The following is a 17,699-nucleotide window of genomic DNA, read 5'->3' on the forward strand; positions in this document are numbered from 1 at the left end:
TCCCGTGACACTTGTGGAAAACGTAGGGCAAAACGGAGAACATTGTGACAAGTGGGGTCACATTAGTTTGTAGCCCAAAGATTTTGGATTCTACAAACAGATGTTTGCACATAGAGGGTTCCGACTTCAGACGAGTCCCCTGACACTTGTGGGGGACGTAGAGACAAATTGAGAACACCACCGTGTTCGTGAGGGTCTCCCCTTTCCAGGGAGTGGTCATACGATGTTGTAGGTCAAACGGTTCAGATGCTACAGATGTTTTTGTGAGAATACCGATTATTGGTATGTCTCATGGTTTGACAAACACCGCTCTAGCTCCACCACCATTTATTGCAGATGTGGAGTTGTAACATAAACAGTTACGGAGGCTTGAGACAGATACGACGCGTTTCAATCTCTCTAGTTGAAAACTGATCGATTTGAATGGGTATTTTTACGTTCGTTTACTTTGATTCACGTACTGATGCATCAATCGACTCAAAATAAATGAGCTCCATTCTTTTTAAGTTTTATTTTTTCATTTTCTCTTTAAAATATTAATTGACCTCATTTTGCTCAATATTCATTTGTCAACACTCATCATCAGTTTGCTGTCGCGGCTTAAGAAGACAGAATGTGAAAGACACAGCAGATGAAATACAAAAGATTTGAACTGAAGCCTGGTCAACAGTTTGGAAGACTGCTATGCTCACAAGTATAGCACAAACACTCACATGAGGTTCAATCTTTCCAAGCACCATGGACAAGAACAATTGATATCCTCATTGTAATTGCCGCAGAAAGCAAAACAATTTTATTCTTGTCTAAGGCTCGTTGGTCTAGGGGTATGATTCTCGCTTTGGGTGCGAGAGGTCCCGGGTTCAAATCCCGGATGAGCCCTTTTGCAGATCTTTTAACAAGCTCTATGGGACAGGCGGGACGAATTCGTCCCACCTACGTAACATCCACTGCCAGCCTGTAGCGCGATTTTCAAAATCTTCAAAATCCTATTACTTCAAATTTTTCAAAAATATAACTATGTTACAGCCATTTAAAGATAAGACATCTCGTTAATCTAACCACGCTGTACGATTTCAAAAAGGTTTTACAACGAAAGCAAAAATTTAGAGTATGTTAGCACAGTACAACAAGCCAGAAATAATCAGAAATTTTGTCAAGTCAGAATATAAGGTCACCAAAACCCATAAAACAGCTAAAATGAAGCACTAACCTTTTATAATCTTCATCAGATGACAATCCTAGGACATTATGTTAGACAATACATGCATGTTTAGTTCTATCAAGTTCATATTTATATCAAAAAACAGCGTTTTACATTATGGCATGTGATGTTCAGGAAATAGCATACCTCCGCAAACTAACGGGAAGTCGCTAACATTTTAAAATTATAGATAAACGTTTACAAAAAGCATAACAATTATTTTAAGAATTATAGATTTACAACTCCTCTATGCACTCAATATGTCAGATTTTAAAATAACTTTTGGTGAAAGCACATTTTGCAATAATCTAAGTACTATAGCCCAGGCATCACGGGCTCGCTATTTAGACACCCGGCAAGTTTAGCACTCACCATAATCATATTTACTATTATAAAAATGTCATTACCTTTTGTTGTCTTCGTCAGAATGCACACCCAGGACGTCTACTTCAATAACAAATGTTGGTTTGGTCCAAAATAATCCATCGTTATATCCGAATAGCGGCGTTTTGTTCGTGCGTTCCAGACACTATCCGAAATAGTAAAGAAGTGTCGCGCGCTGGCGCAATTCCTGACAATAAAATTCAAAGTATTCAATTGCCGTACGTCGAAGCATGTCAAACGCTGTTTAAAATCAATTTTTACGTCATTTTTCTCGTAGAAAAGCGGTAAAATTCCGACAGGGAATCTCCTTTTCGCAAACAGAGGAAAAAATCCCAAAGGCGGGGGCGGTCGGGGTCACGCGCATAAGCTAGTGTCTCTTGATGGGCCACTTGAGAAAGGCGATAATGTGTTTCAGCCCTGGGGCTGGAATGACGACATTCTCTTTTTCCCGGGCTATGAGAGCCTATGGAGCGACGTGGGAAGTGTCACGTTAGAGCAGAGATCCTTAGTAAATGATAGAGATGGCAAAGAAGTTCCAGAAATGGTCAGACAGGACCACTTCCTGTAAAGGAATGTCTCAGGGTTTTGACCTGCCAATTGAGTTCTGTTATACTCACAGACACCATTCAAACAGTTTTGGAAAATTTAGGAGTGTTTTCTATCCATATGTAATAAGTATATGCATATTCTAGTTACTGGGTAGGAGTGGTAACCAGATTAAATCGGGTCATTTTTTTTATCCAGCCGTGCAAATGCTGCCCCCTAGACCCAACAGGTTAACAAGCTCAGACAGGCAGATCTCTGGCCACTGGTTGCAAACAGCCACCTCTTGGGCGCAGGACAAGGTGGCTGAATGGTTTAGGCGATGGACGCGTATCTATTGTGATATTCACTAGTTGGCTCAATATCGCACTTCATTTAGAAAACCTGCAAAAACTAAGAGCAAATCTGACTTCCACTAACAAGGACATTGATTCCAATGTAATACACTTGAAATGACACCCAGCCCCTAAAACTAGTGAATATCTCATGCTCTGCATTGGCTGGGAATCGAACCCTGGTCAATTGCTTGGAAGGCAGCTATGCTCACCACTATACCACCAATGCTATGTGAAGCTCTTAAGCAACATGGAGACATCGATTCATATCCTGACCGTCATTTTTGTGGAAAGTGAAAATTCTTTGACCAAACGGATCGTTGGTATAGTTGTACTATTATGGCTTAGGGTGCGAGAGGTCCCTGGTTAAAAAATCTATCATTTTAATCAGTACCTGTTACCTTCAGATTAGTCCCGTGACACTTGTGGAAAACGTAGGGCAAAACGGAGAACATTGTGACAAGTGGGGTCACATTAGTTTGTAGCCCAAAGATTTTGGATTCTACAAACAGATGTTTGCACATAGAGGGTTCCGACTTCAGACGAGTCCCCTGACACTTGTGGGGGACGTAGAGACAAATTGAGAACACCACCGTGTTCGTGAGGGTCTCCCCTTTCCAGGGAGTGTAGGTCAAACGGTTCAGATGCTACAGATGTTTTTGTGAGAAGACCGATTATTGGTATGTCTCATGGTTTGACAAACACCGCTCTAGCTCCACCACCATTTATTGCAGATGTGGAGTTGTAACATAAACAGTTACGGAGGCTTGAGACAGATACGACGCGTTTCAATCTCTCTAGTTGAAAACTGATCGATTTGAATGGGTATTTTTTACGTTCGTTTACTTTGATTCACGTACTGATGCATCAATCGACTCAAAATAAATGAGCTCCATTCTTTTTGAAGTTTTATTTTTTCATTTTCTCTTTTAAAATATTAATTGACCTCATTTTGCTCAATATTCATTTGTCAACACTCATCATCAGTTTGCTGTCGCGGCTTAAGAAGACAGAATGTGAAAGACACAGCAGATGAAATACAAAAGATTTGAACTGAAGCCTGGTCAACAGTTTGGAAGACTGCTATGCTCACAAGTATAGCACAAACACTCACATGAGGTTCAATCTTTCCAAGCACCATGGACAAGAACAATTGATATCCTCATTGTAATTGCCGCAGAAAGCAAAACAATTTTATTCTTGTCTAAGGCTCGTTGGTCTAGGGGTATGATTCTCGCTTTGGGTGCGAGAGGTCCCGGGTTCAAATCCCGGATGAGCCCTTTTGCAGATCTTTTAACAAGCTCAGACAGGCAGATCTCTGGCCACTGAGTTGCAAACAGCCACCTCTTGGGCGCAGGACGAGGTGGCTGAATGGTTTAGGCGATGGACTGCATATTGTGATATTCACTAGTTGGCTCAATATCGCACTTCATTTAGAAAACCTGCAAAAACTAAGAGCAAATCTGACTTCCACTAACAAGGACATTGATTCCAATGTAATACACTTGAAATGACACCCAGCCCCTAAACCTAGTGAATATCTCATGCTCTGCATTGGCTGGGAATCGAACCCTGGTCAACTGCTTGGAAGGCAGCTATGCTCACCACTATACCACCAATGCTATGTGAAGCTCTTAAGCAACATGGAGACATCGATTCATATCCTGACCGTCATTTTTGTGGAAAGTGAAAATTCTTTGACCAAACGGATCGTTGGTATAGTTGTACTATTATGGCTTAGGGTGCGAGAGGTCCCTGGTTAAAAAATCTATCATTTTAATCAGTACCTGTTACCTTCAGATTAGTCCCGTGACACTTGTGGAAAACGTAGGGCAAAACGGAGAACATTGTGACAAGTGGGGTCACATTAGTTTGTAGCCCAAAGATTTTGGATTCTACAAACAGATGTTTGCACATAGAGGGTTCCGACTTCAGACGAGTCCCCTGACACTTGTGGGGGACGTAGAGACAAATTGAGAACACCACCGTGTTCGTGAGGGTCTCCCCTTTCCAGGGAGTGGTCATACGATGTTGTAGGTCAAACGGTTCAGATGCTACAGATGTTTTTGTGAGAATACCGATTATTGGTATGTCTCATGGTTTGACAAACACCGCTCTAGCTCCACCACCATTTATTGCAGATGTGGAGTTGTAACATAAACAGTTACGGAGGCTTGAGACAGATACGACGCGTTTCAATCTCTCTAGTTGAAAACTGATCGATTTGAATGGGTATTTTTACGTTCGTTTACTTTGATTCACGTACTGATGCATCAATCGACTCAAAATAAATGAGCTCCATTCTTTTTAAGTTTTATTTTTTCATTTTCTCTTTTAAAATATTAATTGACCTCATTTTGCTCAATATTCATTTGTCAACACTCATCATCAGTTTGCTGTCGCGGCTTAAGAAGACAGAATGTGAAAGACACAGCAGATGAAATACAAAAGATTTGAACTGAAGCCTGGTCAACAGTTTGGAAGACTGCTATGCTCACAAGTATAGCACAAACACTCACATGAGGTTCAATCTATCCAAGCACCATGGACAAGAACAATTGATATCCTCATTGTAATTGCCGCAGAAAGCAAAACAATTTTATTCTTGTCTAAGGCTCGTTGGTCTAGGGGTATGATTCTCGCTTTGGGTGCGAGAGGTCCCGGGTTCAAATCCCGGATGAGCCCTTTTGCAGATCTTTTAACAAGCTCAGACAGGCAGATCTCTGGCCACTGAGTTGCAAACAGCCACCTCTTGGGCGCAGGACGAGGTGGCTGAATGGTTTAGGCGATGGACGATATTGTGATATTCACTAGTTGGCTCAATATCGCACTTCATTTAGAAAACCTGCAAAAACTAAGAGCAAATCTGACTTCCACTAACAAGGACATTGATTCCAATGTAATACACTTGAAATGACACCCAGCCCCTAAACCTAGTGAATATCTCATGCTCTGCATTGGCTGGGAATCGAACCCTGGTCAACTGCTTGGAAGGCAGCTATGCTCACCACTATACCACCAATGCTATGTGAAGCTCTTAAGCAACATGGAGACATCGATTCATATCCTGACCGTCATTTTTGTGGAAAGTGAAAATTCTTTGACCAAACGGATCGTTGGTATAGTTGTACTATTATGGCTTAGGGTGCGAGAGGTCCCTGGTTAAAAAATCTATCATTTTAATCAGTACCTGTTACCTTCAGATTAGTCCCGTGACACTTGTGGAAAACGTAGGGCAAAACGGAGAACATTGTGACAAGTGGGGTCACATTAGTTTGTAGCCCAAAGATTTTGGATTCTACAAACAGATGTTTGCACATAGAGGGTTCCGACTTCAGACGAGTCCCCTGACACTTGTGGGGGACGTAGAGACAAATTGAGAACACCACCGTGTTCGTGAGGGTCTCCCCTTTCCAGGGAGTGGTCATACGATGTTGTAGGTCAAACGGTTCAGATGCTACAGATGTTTTTGTGAGAATACCGATTATTGGTATGTCTCATGGTTTGACAAACACCGCTCTAGCTCCACCACCATTTATTGCAGATGTGGAGTTGTAACATAAACAGTTACGGAGGCTTGAGACAGATACGACGCGTTTCAATCTCTCTAGTTGAAAACTGATCGATTTGAATGGGTATTTTTTACGTTCGTTTACTTTGATTCACGTACTGATGCATCAATCGACTCAAAATAAATGAGCTCCATTCTTTTTAAGTTTTATTTTTTCATTTTCTCTTTTAAAATATTAATTGACCTCATTTTGCTCAATATTCATTTGTCAACACTCATCATCAGTTTGCTGTCGCGGCTTAAGAAGACAGAATGTGAAAGACACAGCAGATGAAATACAAAAGATTTGAACTGAAGCCTGGTCAACAGTTTGGAAGACTGCTATGCTCACAAGTATAGCACAAACACTCACATGAGGTTCAATCTATCCAAGCACCATGGACAAGAACAATTGATATCCTCATTGTAATTGCCGCAGAAAGCAAAACAATTTTATTCTTGTCTAAGGCTCGTTGGTCTAGGGGTATGATTCTCGCTTTGGGTGCGAGAGGTCCCGGGTTCAAATCCCGGATGAACCCTTTTGCAGATCTTTTAACAAGCTCAGACAGGCAGATCTCTGGCCACTGAGTTGCAAACAGCCACCTCTTGGGCGCAGGACGAGGTGGCTGAATGGTTTAGGCGATGGACGTAAGTGATATTCACTAGTTGGCTCAATATCGCACTTCATTTAGAAAACCTGCAAAAACTAAGAGCAAATCTGACTTCCACTAACAAGGACATTGATTCCAATGTAATACACTTGAAATGACACCCAGCCCCTAAACCTAGTGAATATCTCATGCTCTGCATTGGCTGGGAATCGAACCCTGGTCAACTGCTTGGAAGGCAGCTATGCTCACCACTATACCACCAATGCTATGTGAAGCTCTTAAGCAACATGGAGACATCGATTAATATCCTGACCGTCATTTTTGTGGAAAGTGAAAATTCTTTGACCAAACGGATCGTTGGTATAGTTGTACTATTATGGCTTAGGGTGCGAGAGGTCCCTGGTTAAAAAATCTATCATTTTAATCAGTACCTGTTACCTTCAGATTAGTCCCGTGACACTTGTGGAAAACGTAGGGCAAAACGGAGAACATTGTGACAAGTGGGGTCACATTAGTTTGTAGCCCAAAGATTTTGGATTCTACAAACAGATGTTTGCACATAGAGGGTTCCGACTTCAGACGAGTCCCCTGACACTTGTGGGGGACGTAGAGACAAATTGAGAACACCACCGTGTTCGTGAGGGTCTCCCCTTTCCAGGGAGTGGTCATACGATGTTGTAGGTCAAACGGTTCAGATGCTACAGATGTTTTTGTGAGAATACCGATTATTGGTATGTCTCATGGTTTGACAAACACCGCTCTAGCTCCACCACCATTTATTGCAGATGTGGAGTTGTAACATAAACAGTTACGGAGGCTTGAGACAGATACGACGCGTTTCAATCTCTCTAGTTGAAAACTGATCGATTTGAATGGGTATTTTTTACGTTCGTTTACTTTGATTCACGTACTGATGCATCAATCGACTCAAAATAAATGAGCTCCATTCTTTTTAAGTTTTATTTTTTCATTTTCTCTTTTAAAATATTAATTGACCTCATTTTGCTCAATATTCATTTGTCAACACTCATCATCAGTTTGCTGTCGCGGCTTAAGAAGACAGAATGTGAAAGACACAGCAGATGAAATACAAAAGATTTGAACTGAAGCCTGGTCAACAGTTTGGAAGACTGCTATGCTCACAAGTATAGCACAAACACTCACATGAGGTTCAATCTTTCCAAGCACCATGGACAAGAACAATTGATATCCTCATTGTAATTGCCGCAGAAAGCAAAACAATTTTATTCTTGTCTAAGGCTCGTTGGTCTAGGGGTATGATTCTCGCTTTGGGTGCGAGAGGTCCCGGGTTCAAATCCCGGATGAGCCCTTTTGCAGATCTTTTAACAAGCTCAGACAGGCAGATCTCTGGCCACTGAGTTGCAAACAGCCACCTCTTGGGCGCAGGACGAGGTGGCTGAATGGTTTAGGCGATGGAGCATAGTGATATTCACTAGTTGGCTCAATATCGCACTTCATTTAGAAAACCTGCAAAAACTAAGAGCAAATCTGACTTCCACTAACAAGGACATTGATTCCAATGTAATACACTTGAAATGACACCCAGCCCCTAAACCTAGTGAATATCTCATGCTCTGCATTGGCTGGGAATTGAACCCTGGTCAACTGCTTGGAAGGCAGCTATGCTCACCACTATACCACCAATGCTATGTGAAGCTCTTAAGCAACATGGAGACATCGATTCATATCCTGACCGTCATTTTTGTGGAAAGTGAAAATTCTTTGACCAAACGGATCGTTGGTATAGTTGTACTATTATGGCTTAGGGTGCGAGAGGTCCCTGGTTAAAAAATCTATCATTTTAATCAGTACCTGTTACCTTCAGATTAGTCCCGTGACACTTGTGGAAAACGTAGGGCAAAACGGAGAACATTGTGACAAGTGGGGTCACATTAGTTTGTAGCCCAAAGATTTTGGATTCTACAAACAGATGTTTGCACATAGAGGGTTCCGACTTCAGACGAGTCCCCTGACACTTGTGGGGGACGTAGAGACAAATTGAGAACACCACCGTGTTCGTGAGGGTCTCCCCTTTCCAGGGAGTGGTCATACGATGTTGTAGGTCAAACGGTTCAGATGCTACAGATGTTTTTGTGAGAATACCGATTATTGGTATGTCTCATGGTTTGACAAACACCGCTCTAGCTCCACCACCATTTATTGCAGATGTGGAGTTGTAACATAAACAGTTACGGAGGCTTGAGACAGATACGACGCGTTTCAATCTCTCTAGTTGAAAACTGATCGATTTGAATGGGTATTTTTTACGTTCGTTTACTTTGATTCACGTACTGATGCATCAATCGACTCAAAATAAATGAGCTCCATTCTTTTTAAGTTTTATTTTTTCATTTTCTCTTTTAAAATATTAATTGACCTCATTTTGCTCAATATTCATTTGTCAACACTCATCATCAGTTTGCTGTCGCGGCTTAAGAAGACAGAATGTGAAAGACACAGCAGATGAAATACAAAAGATTTGAACTGAAGCCTGGTCAACAGTTTGGAAGACTGCTATGCTCACAAGTATAGCACAAACACTCACATGAGGTTCAATCTTTCCAAGCACCATGGACAAGAACAATTGATATCCTCATTGTAATTGCCGCAGAAAGCAAAACAATTTTATTCTTGTCTAAGGCTCGTTGGTCTAGGGGTATGATTCTCGCTTTGGGTGCGAGAGGTCCCGGGTTCAAATCCCGGATGAGCCCTTTTGCAGATCTTTTAACAAGCTCAGACAGGCAGATCTCTGGCCACTGAGTTGCAAACAGCCACCTCTTGGGCGCAGGACGAGGTGGCTGAATGGTTTAGGCGATGGACGCTATTAGTGATATTCACTAGTTGGCTCAATATCGCACTTCATTTAGAAAACCTGCAAAAACTAAGAGCAAATCTGACTTCCACTAACAAGGACATTGATTCCAATGTAATACACTTGAAATGACACCCAGCTCCTAAACCTAGTGAATATCTCATGCTCTGCATTGGCTGGGAATTGAACCCTGGTCAACTGCTTGGAAGGCAGCTATGCTCACCACTATACCACCAATGCTATGTGAAGCTCTTAAGCAACATGGAGACATCGATTAATATCCTGACCGTCATTTTTGTGGAAAGTGAAAATTCTTTGACCAAACGGATCGTTGGTATAGTTGTACTATTATGGCTTAGGGTGCGAGAGGTCCCTGGTTAAAAAATCTATCATTTTAATCAGTACCTGTTACCTTCAGATTAGTCCCGTGACACTTGTGGAAAACGTAGGGCAAAACGGAGAACATTGTGACAAGTGGGGTCACATTAGTTTGTAGCCCAAAGATTTTGGATTCTACAAACAGATGTTTGCACATAGAGGGTTCCGACTTCAGACGAGTCCCCTGACACTTGTGGGGGACGTAGAGACAAATTGAGAACACCACCGTGTTCGTGAGGGTCTCCCCTTTCCAGGGAGTGGTCATACGATGTTGTAGGTCAAACGGTTCAGATGCTACAGATGTTTTTGTGAGAATACCGATTATTGGTATGTCTCATGGTTTGACAAACACCGCTCTAGCTCCACCACCATTTATTGCAGATGTGGAGTTGTAACATAAACAGTTACGGAGGCTTGAGACAGATACGACGCGTTTCAATCTCTCTAGTTGAAAACTGATCGATTTGAATGGGTATTTTTTACGTTCGTTTACTTTGATTCACGTACTGATGCATCAATCGACTCAAAATAAATGAGCTCCATTCTTTTTAAGTTTTATTTTTTCATTTTCTCTTTTAAAATATTAATTGACCTCATTTTGCTCAATATTCATTTGTCAACACTCATCATCAGTTTGCTGTCGCGGCTTAAGAAGACAGAATGTGAAAGACACAGCAGATGAAATACAAAAGATTTGAACTGAAGCCTGGTCAACAGTTTGGAAGACTGCTATGCTCACAAGTATAGCACAAACACTCACATGAGGTTCAATCTTTCCAAGCACCATGGACAAGAACAATTGATATCCTCATTGTAATTGCCGCAGAAAGCAAAACAATTTTATTCTTGTCTAAGGCTCGTTGGTCTAGGGGTATGATTCTCGCTTTGGGTGCGAGAGGTCCCGGGTTCAAATCCCGGATGAGCCCTTTTGCAGATCTTTTAACAAGCTCAGACAGGCAGATCTCTGGCCACTGAGTTGCAAACAGCCACCTCTTGGGCGCAGGACGAGGTGGCTGAATGGTTTAGGCGATGGAGAGATATTCACTAGTTGGCTCAATATCGCACTTCATTTAGAAAACCTGCAAAAACTAAGAGCAAATCTGACTTCCACTAACAAGGACATTGATTCCAATGTAATACACTTGAAATGACACCCAGCCCCTAAACCTAGTGAATATCTCATGCTCTGCATTGGCTGGGAATTGAACCCTGGTCAACTGCTTGGAAGGCAGCTATGCTCACCACTATACCACCAATGCTATGTGAAGCTCTTAAGCAACATGGAGACATCGATTAATATCCTGACCGTCATTTTTGTGGAAAGTGAAAATTCTTTGACCAAACGGATCGTTGGTATAGTTGTACTATTATGGCTTAGGGTGCGAGAGGTCCCTGGTTAAAAAATCTATCATTTTAATCAGTACCTGTTACCTTCAGATTAGTCCCGTGACACTTGTGGAAAACGTAGGGCAAAACGGAGAACATTGTGACAAGTGGGGTCACATTAGTTTGTAGCCCAAAGATTTTGGATTCTACAAACAGATGTTTGCACATAGAGGGTTCCGACTTCAGACGAGTCCCCTGACACTTGTGGGGGACGTAGAGACAAATTGAGAACACCACCGTGTTCGTGAGGGTCTCCCCTTTCCAGGGAGTGGTCATACGATGTTGTAGGTCAAACGGTTCAGATGCTACAGATGTTTTTGTGAGAATACCGATTATTGGTATGTCTCATGGTTTGACAAACACCGCTCTAGCTCCACCACCATTTATTGCAGATGTGGAGTTGTAACATAAACAGTTACGGAGGCTTGAGACAGATACGACGCGTTTCAATCTCTCTAGTTGAAAACTGATCGATTTGAATGGGTATTTTTTACGTTCGTTTACTTTGATTCACGTACTGATGCATCAATCGACTCAAAATAAATGAGCTCCATTCTTTTTAAGTTTTATTTTTTCATTTTCTCTTTTAAAATATTAATTGACCTCATTTTGCTCAATATTCATTTGTCAACACTCATCATCAGTTTGCTGTCGCGGCTTAAGAAGACAGAATGTGAAAGACACAGCAGATGAAATACAAAAGATTTGAACTGAAGCCTGGTCAACAGTTTGGAAGACTGCTATGCTCACAAGTATAGCACAAACACTCACATGAGGTTCAATCTTTCCAAGCACCATGGACAAGAACAATTGATATCCTCATTGTAATTGCCGCAGAAAGCAAAACAATTTTATTCTTGTCTAAGGCTCGTTGGTCTAGGGGTATGATTCTCGCTTTGGGTGCGAGAGGTCCCGGGTTCAAATCCCGGATGAGCCCTTTTGCAGATCTTTTAACAAGCTCAGACAGGCAGATCTCTGGCCACTGAGTTGCAAACAGCCACCTCTTGGGCGCAGGACGAGGTGGCTGAATGGTTTAGGCGATGGACGTATTAGGATATTCACTAGTTGGCTCAATATCGCACTTCATTTAGAAAACCTGCAAAAACTAAGAGCAAATCTGACTTCCACTAACAAGGACATTGATTCCAATGTAATACACTTGAAATGACACCCAGCTCCTAAACCTAGTGAATATCTCATGCTCTGCATTGGCTGGGAATCGAACCCTGGTCAACTGCTTGGAAGGCAGCTATGCTCACCACTATACCACCAATGCTATGTGAAGCTCTTAAGCAACATGGAGACATCGATTAATATCCTGACCGTCATTTTTGTGGAAAGTGAAAATTCTTTGACCAAACGGATCGTTGGTATAGTTGTACTATTATGGCTTAGGGTGCGAGAGGTCCCTGGTTAAAAAATCTATCATTTTAATCAGTACCTGTTACCTTCAGATTAGTCCCGTGACACTTGTGGAAAACGTAGGGCAAAACGGAGAACATTGTGACAAGTGGGGTCACATTAGTTTGTAGCCCAAAGATTTTGGATTCTACAAACAGATGTTTGCACATAGAGGGTTCCGACTTCAGACGAGTCCCCTGACACTTGTGGGGGACGTAGAGACAAATTGAGAACACCACCGTGTTCGTGAGGGTCTCCCCTTTCCAGGGAGTGGTCATACGATGTTGTAGGTCAAACGGTTCAGATGCTACAGATGTTTTTGTGAGAATACCGATTATTGGTATGTCTCATGGTTTGACAAACACCGCTCTAGCTCCACCACCATTTATTGCAGATGTGGAGTTGTAACATAAACAGTTACGGAGGCTTGAGACAGATACGACGCGTTTCAATCTCTCTAGTTGAAAACTGATCGATTTGAATGGGTATTTTTTACGTTCGTTTACTTTGATTCACGTACTGATGCATCAATCGACTCAAAATAAATGAGCTCCATTCTTTTTAAGTTTTATTTTTTCATTTTCTCTTTTAAAATATTAATTGACCTCATTTTGCTCAATATTCATTTGTCAACACTCATCATCAGTTTGCTGTCGCGGCTTAAGAAGACAGAATGTGAAAGACACAGCAGATGAAATACAAAAGATTTGAACTGAAGCCTGGTCAACAGTTTGGAAGACTGCTATGCTCACAAGTATAGCACAAACACTCACATGAGGTTCAATCTTTCCAAGCACCATGGACAAGAACAATTGATATCCTCATTGTAATTGCCGCAGAAAGCAAAACAATTTTATTCTTGTCTAAGGCTCGTTGGTCTAGGGGTATGATTCTCGCTTTGGGTGCGAGAGGTCCCGGGTTCAAATCCCGGATGAGCCCTTTTGCAGATCTTTTAACAAGCTCAGACAGGCAGATCTCTGGCCACTGAGTTGCAAACAGCCACCTCTTGGGCGCAGGACGAGGTGGCTGAATGGTTTAGGCGATGGAGAATGATATTCACTAGTTGGCTCAATATCGCACTTCATTTAGAAAACCTGCAAAAACTAAGAGCAAATCTGACTTCCACTAACAAGGACATTGATTCCAATGTAATACACTTGAAATGACACCCAGCTCCTAAACCTAGTGAATATCTCATGCTCTGCATTGGCTGGGAATCGAACCCTGGTCAACTGCTTGGAAGGCAGCTATGCTCACCACTATACCACCAATGCTATGTGAAGCTCTTAAGCAACATGGAGACATCGATTAATATCCTGACCGTCATTTTTGTGGAAAGTGAAAATTCTTTGACCAAACGGATCGTTGGTATAGTTGTACTATTATGGCTTAGGGTGCGAGAGGTCCCTGGTTAAAAAATCTATCATTTTAATCAGTACCTGTTACCTTCAGATTAGTCCCGTGACACTTGTGGAAAACGTAGGGCAAAACGGAGAACATTGTGACAAGTGGGGTCACATTAGTTTGTAGCCCAAAGATTTTGGATTCTACAAACAGATGTTTGCACATAGAGGGTTCCGACTTCAGACGAGTCCCCTGACACTTGTGGGGGACGTAGAGACAAATTGAGAACACCACCGTGTTCGTGAGGGTCTCCCCTTTCCAGGGAGTGGTCATACGATGTTGTAGGTCAAACGGTTCAGATGCTACAGATGTTTTTGTGAGAATACCGATTATTGGTATGTCTCATGGTTTGACAAACACCGCTCTAGCTCCACCACCATTTATTGCAGATGTGGAGTTGTAACATAAACAGTTACGGAGGCTTGAGACAGATACGACGCGTTTCAATCTCTCTAGTTGAAAACTGATCGATTTGAATGGGTATTTTTTACGTTCGTTTACTTTGATTCACGTACTGATGCATCAATCGACTCAAAATAAATGAGCTCCATTCTTTTTAAGTTTTATTTTTTCATTTTCTCTTTTAAAATATTAATTGACCTCATTTTGCTCAATATTCATTTGTCAACACTCATCATCAGTTTGCTGTCGCGGCTTAAGAAGACAGAATGTGAAAGACACAGCAGATGAAATACAAAAGATTTGAACTGAAGCCTGGTCAACAGTTTGGAAGACTGCTATGCTCACAAGTATAGCACAAACACTCACATGAGGTTCAATCTTTCCAAGCACCATGGACAAGAACAATTGATATCCTCATTGTAATTGCCGCAGAAAGCAAAACAATTTTATTCTTGTCTAAGGCTCGTTGGTCTAGGGGTATGATTCTCGCTTTGGGTGCGAGAGGTCCCGGGTTCAAATCCCGGATGAGCCCTTTTGCAGATCTTTTAACAAGCTCAGACAGGCAGATCTCTGGCCACTGAGTTGCAAACAGCCACCTCTTGGGCGCAGGACGAGGTGGCTGAATGGTTTAGGCGATGAAGTGATATTCACTAGTTGGCTCAATATCGCACTTCATTTAGAAAACCTGCAAAAACTAAGAGCAAATCTGACTTCCACTAACAAGGACATTGATTCCAATGTAATACACTTGAAATGACACCCAGCTCCTAAAACTAGTGAATATCTCATGCTCTGCATTGGCTGGGAATCGAACCCTGGTCAACTGCTTGGAAGGCAGCTATGCTCACCACTATACCACCAATGCTATGTGAAGCTCTTAAGCAACATGGAGACATCGATTAATATCCTGACCGTCATTTTTGTGGAAAGTGAAAATTCTTTGACCAAACGGATCGTTGGTATAGTTGTACTATTATGGCTTAGGGTGCGAGAGGTCCCTGGTTAAAAAATCTATCATTTTAATCAGTACCTGTTACCTTCAGATTAGTCCCGTGACACTTGTGGAAAACGTAGGGCAAAACGGAGAACATTGTGACAAGTGGGGTCACATTAGTTTGTAGCCCAAAGATTTTGGATTCTACAAACAGATGTTTGCACATAGAGGGTTCCGACTTCAGACGAGTCCCCTGACACTTGTGGGGGACGTAGAGACAAATTGAGAACACCACCGTGTTCGTGAGGGTCTCCCCTTTCCAGGGAGTGGTCATACGATGTTGTAGGTCAAACGGTTCAGATGCTACAGATGTTTTTGTGAGAATACCGATTATTGGTATGTCTCATGGTTTGACAAACACCGCTCTAGCTCCACCACCATTTATTGCAGATGTGGAGTTGTAACATAAACAGTTACGGAGGCTTGAGACAGATACGACGCGTTTCAATCTCTCTAGTTGAAAACTGATCGATTTGAATGGGTATTTTTTACGTTCGTTTACTTTGATTCACGTACTGATGCATCAATCGACTCAAAATAAATGAGCTCCATTCTTTTTAAGTTTTATTTTTTCATTTTCTCTTTTAAAATATTAATTGACCTCATTTTGCTCAATATTCATTTGTCAACACTCATCATCAGTTTGCTGTCGCGGCTTAAGAAGACAGAATGTGAAAGACACAGCAGATGAAATACAAAAGATTTGAACTGAAGCCTGGTCAACAGTTTGGAAGACTGCTATGCTCACAAGTATAGCACAAACACTCACATGAGGTTCAATCTTTCCAAGCACCATGGACAAGAACAATTGATATCCTCATTGTAATTGCCGCAGAAAGCAAAACAATTTTATTCTTGTCTAAGGCTCGTTGGTCTAGGGGTATGATTCTCGCTTTGGGTGCGAGAGGTCCCGGGTTCAAATCCCGGATGAGCCCTTTTGCAGATCTTTTAACAAGCTCAGACAGGCAGATCTCTGGCCACTGAGTTGCAAACAGCCACCTCTTGGGCGCAGGACGAGGTGGCTGAATGGTTTAGGCGATGGACTGAGTGATATTCACTAGTTGGCTCAATATCGCACTTCATTTAGAAAACCTGCAAAAACTAAGAGCAAATCTGACTTCCACTAACAAGGACATTGATTCCAATGTAATACACTTGAAATGACACCCAGCTCCTAAACCTAGTGAATATCTCATGCTCTGCATTGGCTGGGAATCGAACCCTGGTCAACTGCTTGGAAGGCAGCTATGCTCACCACTATACCACCAATGCTATGTGAAGCTCTTAAGCAACATGGAGACATCGATTCATATCCTGACCGTCATTTTTGTGGAAAGTGAAAATTCTTTGACCAAACGGATCGTTGGTATAGTTGTACTATTATGGCTTAGGGTGCGAGAGGTCCCTGGTTAAAAAATCTATCATTTTAATCAGTACCTGTTACCTTCAGATTAGTCCCGTGACACTTGTGGAAAACGTAGGGCAAAACGGAGAACATTGTGACAAGTGGGGTCACATTAGTTTGTAGCCCAAAGATTTTGGATTCTACAAACAGATGTTTGCACATAGAGGGTTCCGACTTCAGACGAGTCCCCTGACACTTGTGGGGGACGTAGAGACAAATTGAGAACACCACCGTGTTCGTGAGGGTCTCCCCTTTCCAGGGAGTGGTCATACGATGTTGTAGGTCAAACGGTTCAGATGCTACAGATGTTTTTGTGAGAATACCGATTATTGGTATGTCTCATGGTTTGACAAACACCGCTCTAGCTCCACCACCATTTATTGCAGATGTGGAGTTGTAACATAAACAGTTACGGAGGCTTGAGACAGATACGACGCGTTTCAATCTCTCTAGTTGAAAACTGATCGATTTGAATGGGTATTTTTTACGTTCGTTTACTTTGATTCACGTACTGATGCATCAATCGACTCAAAATAAATGAGCTCCATTCTTTTTAAGTTTTATTTTTTCATTTTCTCTTTTAAAATATTAATTGACCTCATTTTGCTCAATATTCATTTGTCAACACTCATCATCAGTTTGCTTTGATGTCATGTAATGCATCAATCGACTCAAAATAAATGAGCTCCATTCTTTTTGAAGTTTTATTTTTTCATTTTCTCTTTTAAAATATTAATTGACCTCATTTTGCTCAATATTCATTTGTCAACACTCATCATCAGTTTGCTGTCGCGGCTTAAGGGCCCAAGCAATATACCAGCCTTAGTAAAGTTGAACATTTACTTCTAGGCCTTTGACTCTACAGCACTCAC

At 41.7% G+C, this 17,699-nt stretch overlaps 14 non-coding genes across 14 annotated transcripts; 11 read left to right on the forward strand and 3 right to left on the reverse strand.

Moving 5' to 3' along the window:
• The first annotated feature begins 807 nt into the window (after window positions 1–807).
• Window positions 808–879, forward strand: trnap-ugg (transfer RNA proline (anticodon UGG)). Its single transcript has one exon. It is a non-coding gene; the product is annotated as a tRNA-Pro (tRNA).
• Window positions 880–3,671: 2,792 nt separating this feature from the next.
• trnap-ugg (transfer RNA proline (anticodon UGG)) lies at window positions 3,672–3,743 on the forward strand. The gene has a single exon. It is a non-coding gene; the product is annotated as a tRNA-Pro (tRNA).
• A 270-nt stretch (window positions 3,744–4,013) lies between these two features.
• On the reverse strand, window positions 4,014–4,085 carry trnag-ucc (transfer RNA glycine (anticodon UCC)). The gene has a single exon. It is a non-coding gene; the product is annotated as a tRNA-Gly (tRNA).
• Window positions 4,086–5,076: 991 nt separating this feature from the next.
• trnap-ugg (transfer RNA proline (anticodon UGG)) lies at window positions 5,077–5,148 on the forward strand. The gene has a single exon. It is a non-coding gene; the product is annotated as a tRNA-Pro (tRNA).
• A 268-nt stretch (window positions 5,149–5,416) lies between these two features.
• trnag-ucc (transfer RNA glycine (anticodon UCC)) lies at window positions 5,417–5,488 on the reverse strand. Its single transcript has one exon. It is a non-coding gene; the product is annotated as a tRNA-Gly (tRNA).
• Window positions 5,489–6,480: 992 nt separating this feature from the next.
• trnap-ugg (transfer RNA proline (anticodon UGG)) lies at window positions 6,481–6,552 on the forward strand. Its single transcript has one exon. It is a non-coding gene; the product is annotated as a tRNA-Pro (tRNA).
• A 266-nt stretch (window positions 6,553–6,818) lies between these two features.
• Window positions 6,819–6,890, reverse strand: trnag-ucc (transfer RNA glycine (anticodon UCC)). Its single transcript has one exon. It is a non-coding gene; the product is annotated as a tRNA-Gly (tRNA).
• A 992-nt stretch (window positions 6,891–7,882) lies between these two features.
• On the forward strand, window positions 7,883–7,954 carry trnap-ugg (transfer RNA proline (anticodon UGG)). Its single transcript has one exon. It is a non-coding gene; the product is annotated as a tRNA-Pro (tRNA).
• A 1,330-nt stretch (window positions 7,955–9,284) lies between these two features.
• On the forward strand, window positions 9,285–9,356 carry trnap-ugg (transfer RNA proline (anticodon UGG)). The gene has a single exon. It is a non-coding gene; the product is annotated as a tRNA-Pro (tRNA).
• A 1,333-nt stretch (window positions 9,357–10,689) lies between these two features.
• Window positions 10,690–10,761, forward strand: trnap-ugg (transfer RNA proline (anticodon UGG)). The gene has a single exon. It is a non-coding gene; the product is annotated as a tRNA-Pro (tRNA).
• Window positions 10,762–12,086: 1,325 nt separating this feature from the next.
• trnap-ugg (transfer RNA proline (anticodon UGG)) lies at window positions 12,087–12,158 on the forward strand. The gene has a single exon. It is a non-coding gene; the product is annotated as a tRNA-Pro (tRNA).
• A 1,331-nt stretch (window positions 12,159–13,489) lies between these two features.
• Window positions 13,490–13,561, forward strand: trnap-ugg (transfer RNA proline (anticodon UGG)). Its single transcript has one exon. It is a non-coding gene; the product is annotated as a tRNA-Pro (tRNA).
• A 1,327-nt stretch (window positions 13,562–14,888) lies between these two features.
• trnap-ugg (transfer RNA proline (anticodon UGG)) lies at window positions 14,889–14,960 on the forward strand. Its single transcript has one exon. It is a non-coding gene; the product is annotated as a tRNA-Pro (tRNA).
• Window positions 14,961–16,285: 1,325 nt separating this feature from the next.
• trnap-ugg (transfer RNA proline (anticodon UGG)) lies at window positions 16,286–16,357 on the forward strand. The gene has a single exon. It is a non-coding gene; the product is annotated as a tRNA-Pro (tRNA).
• The last annotated feature ends 1,342 nt before the right edge of the window (window positions 16,358–17,699 follow it).

Source organism: Salmo salar, unplaced genomic scaffold, assembly GCF_905237065.1.
Source record: "Salmo salar unplaced genomic scaffold, Ssal_v3.1, whole genome shotgun sequence".
In the NCBI taxonomy this organism is placed as follows: domain Eukaryota; kingdom Metazoa; phylum Chordata; class Actinopteri; order Salmoniformes; family Salmonidae; genus Salmo; species Salmo salar.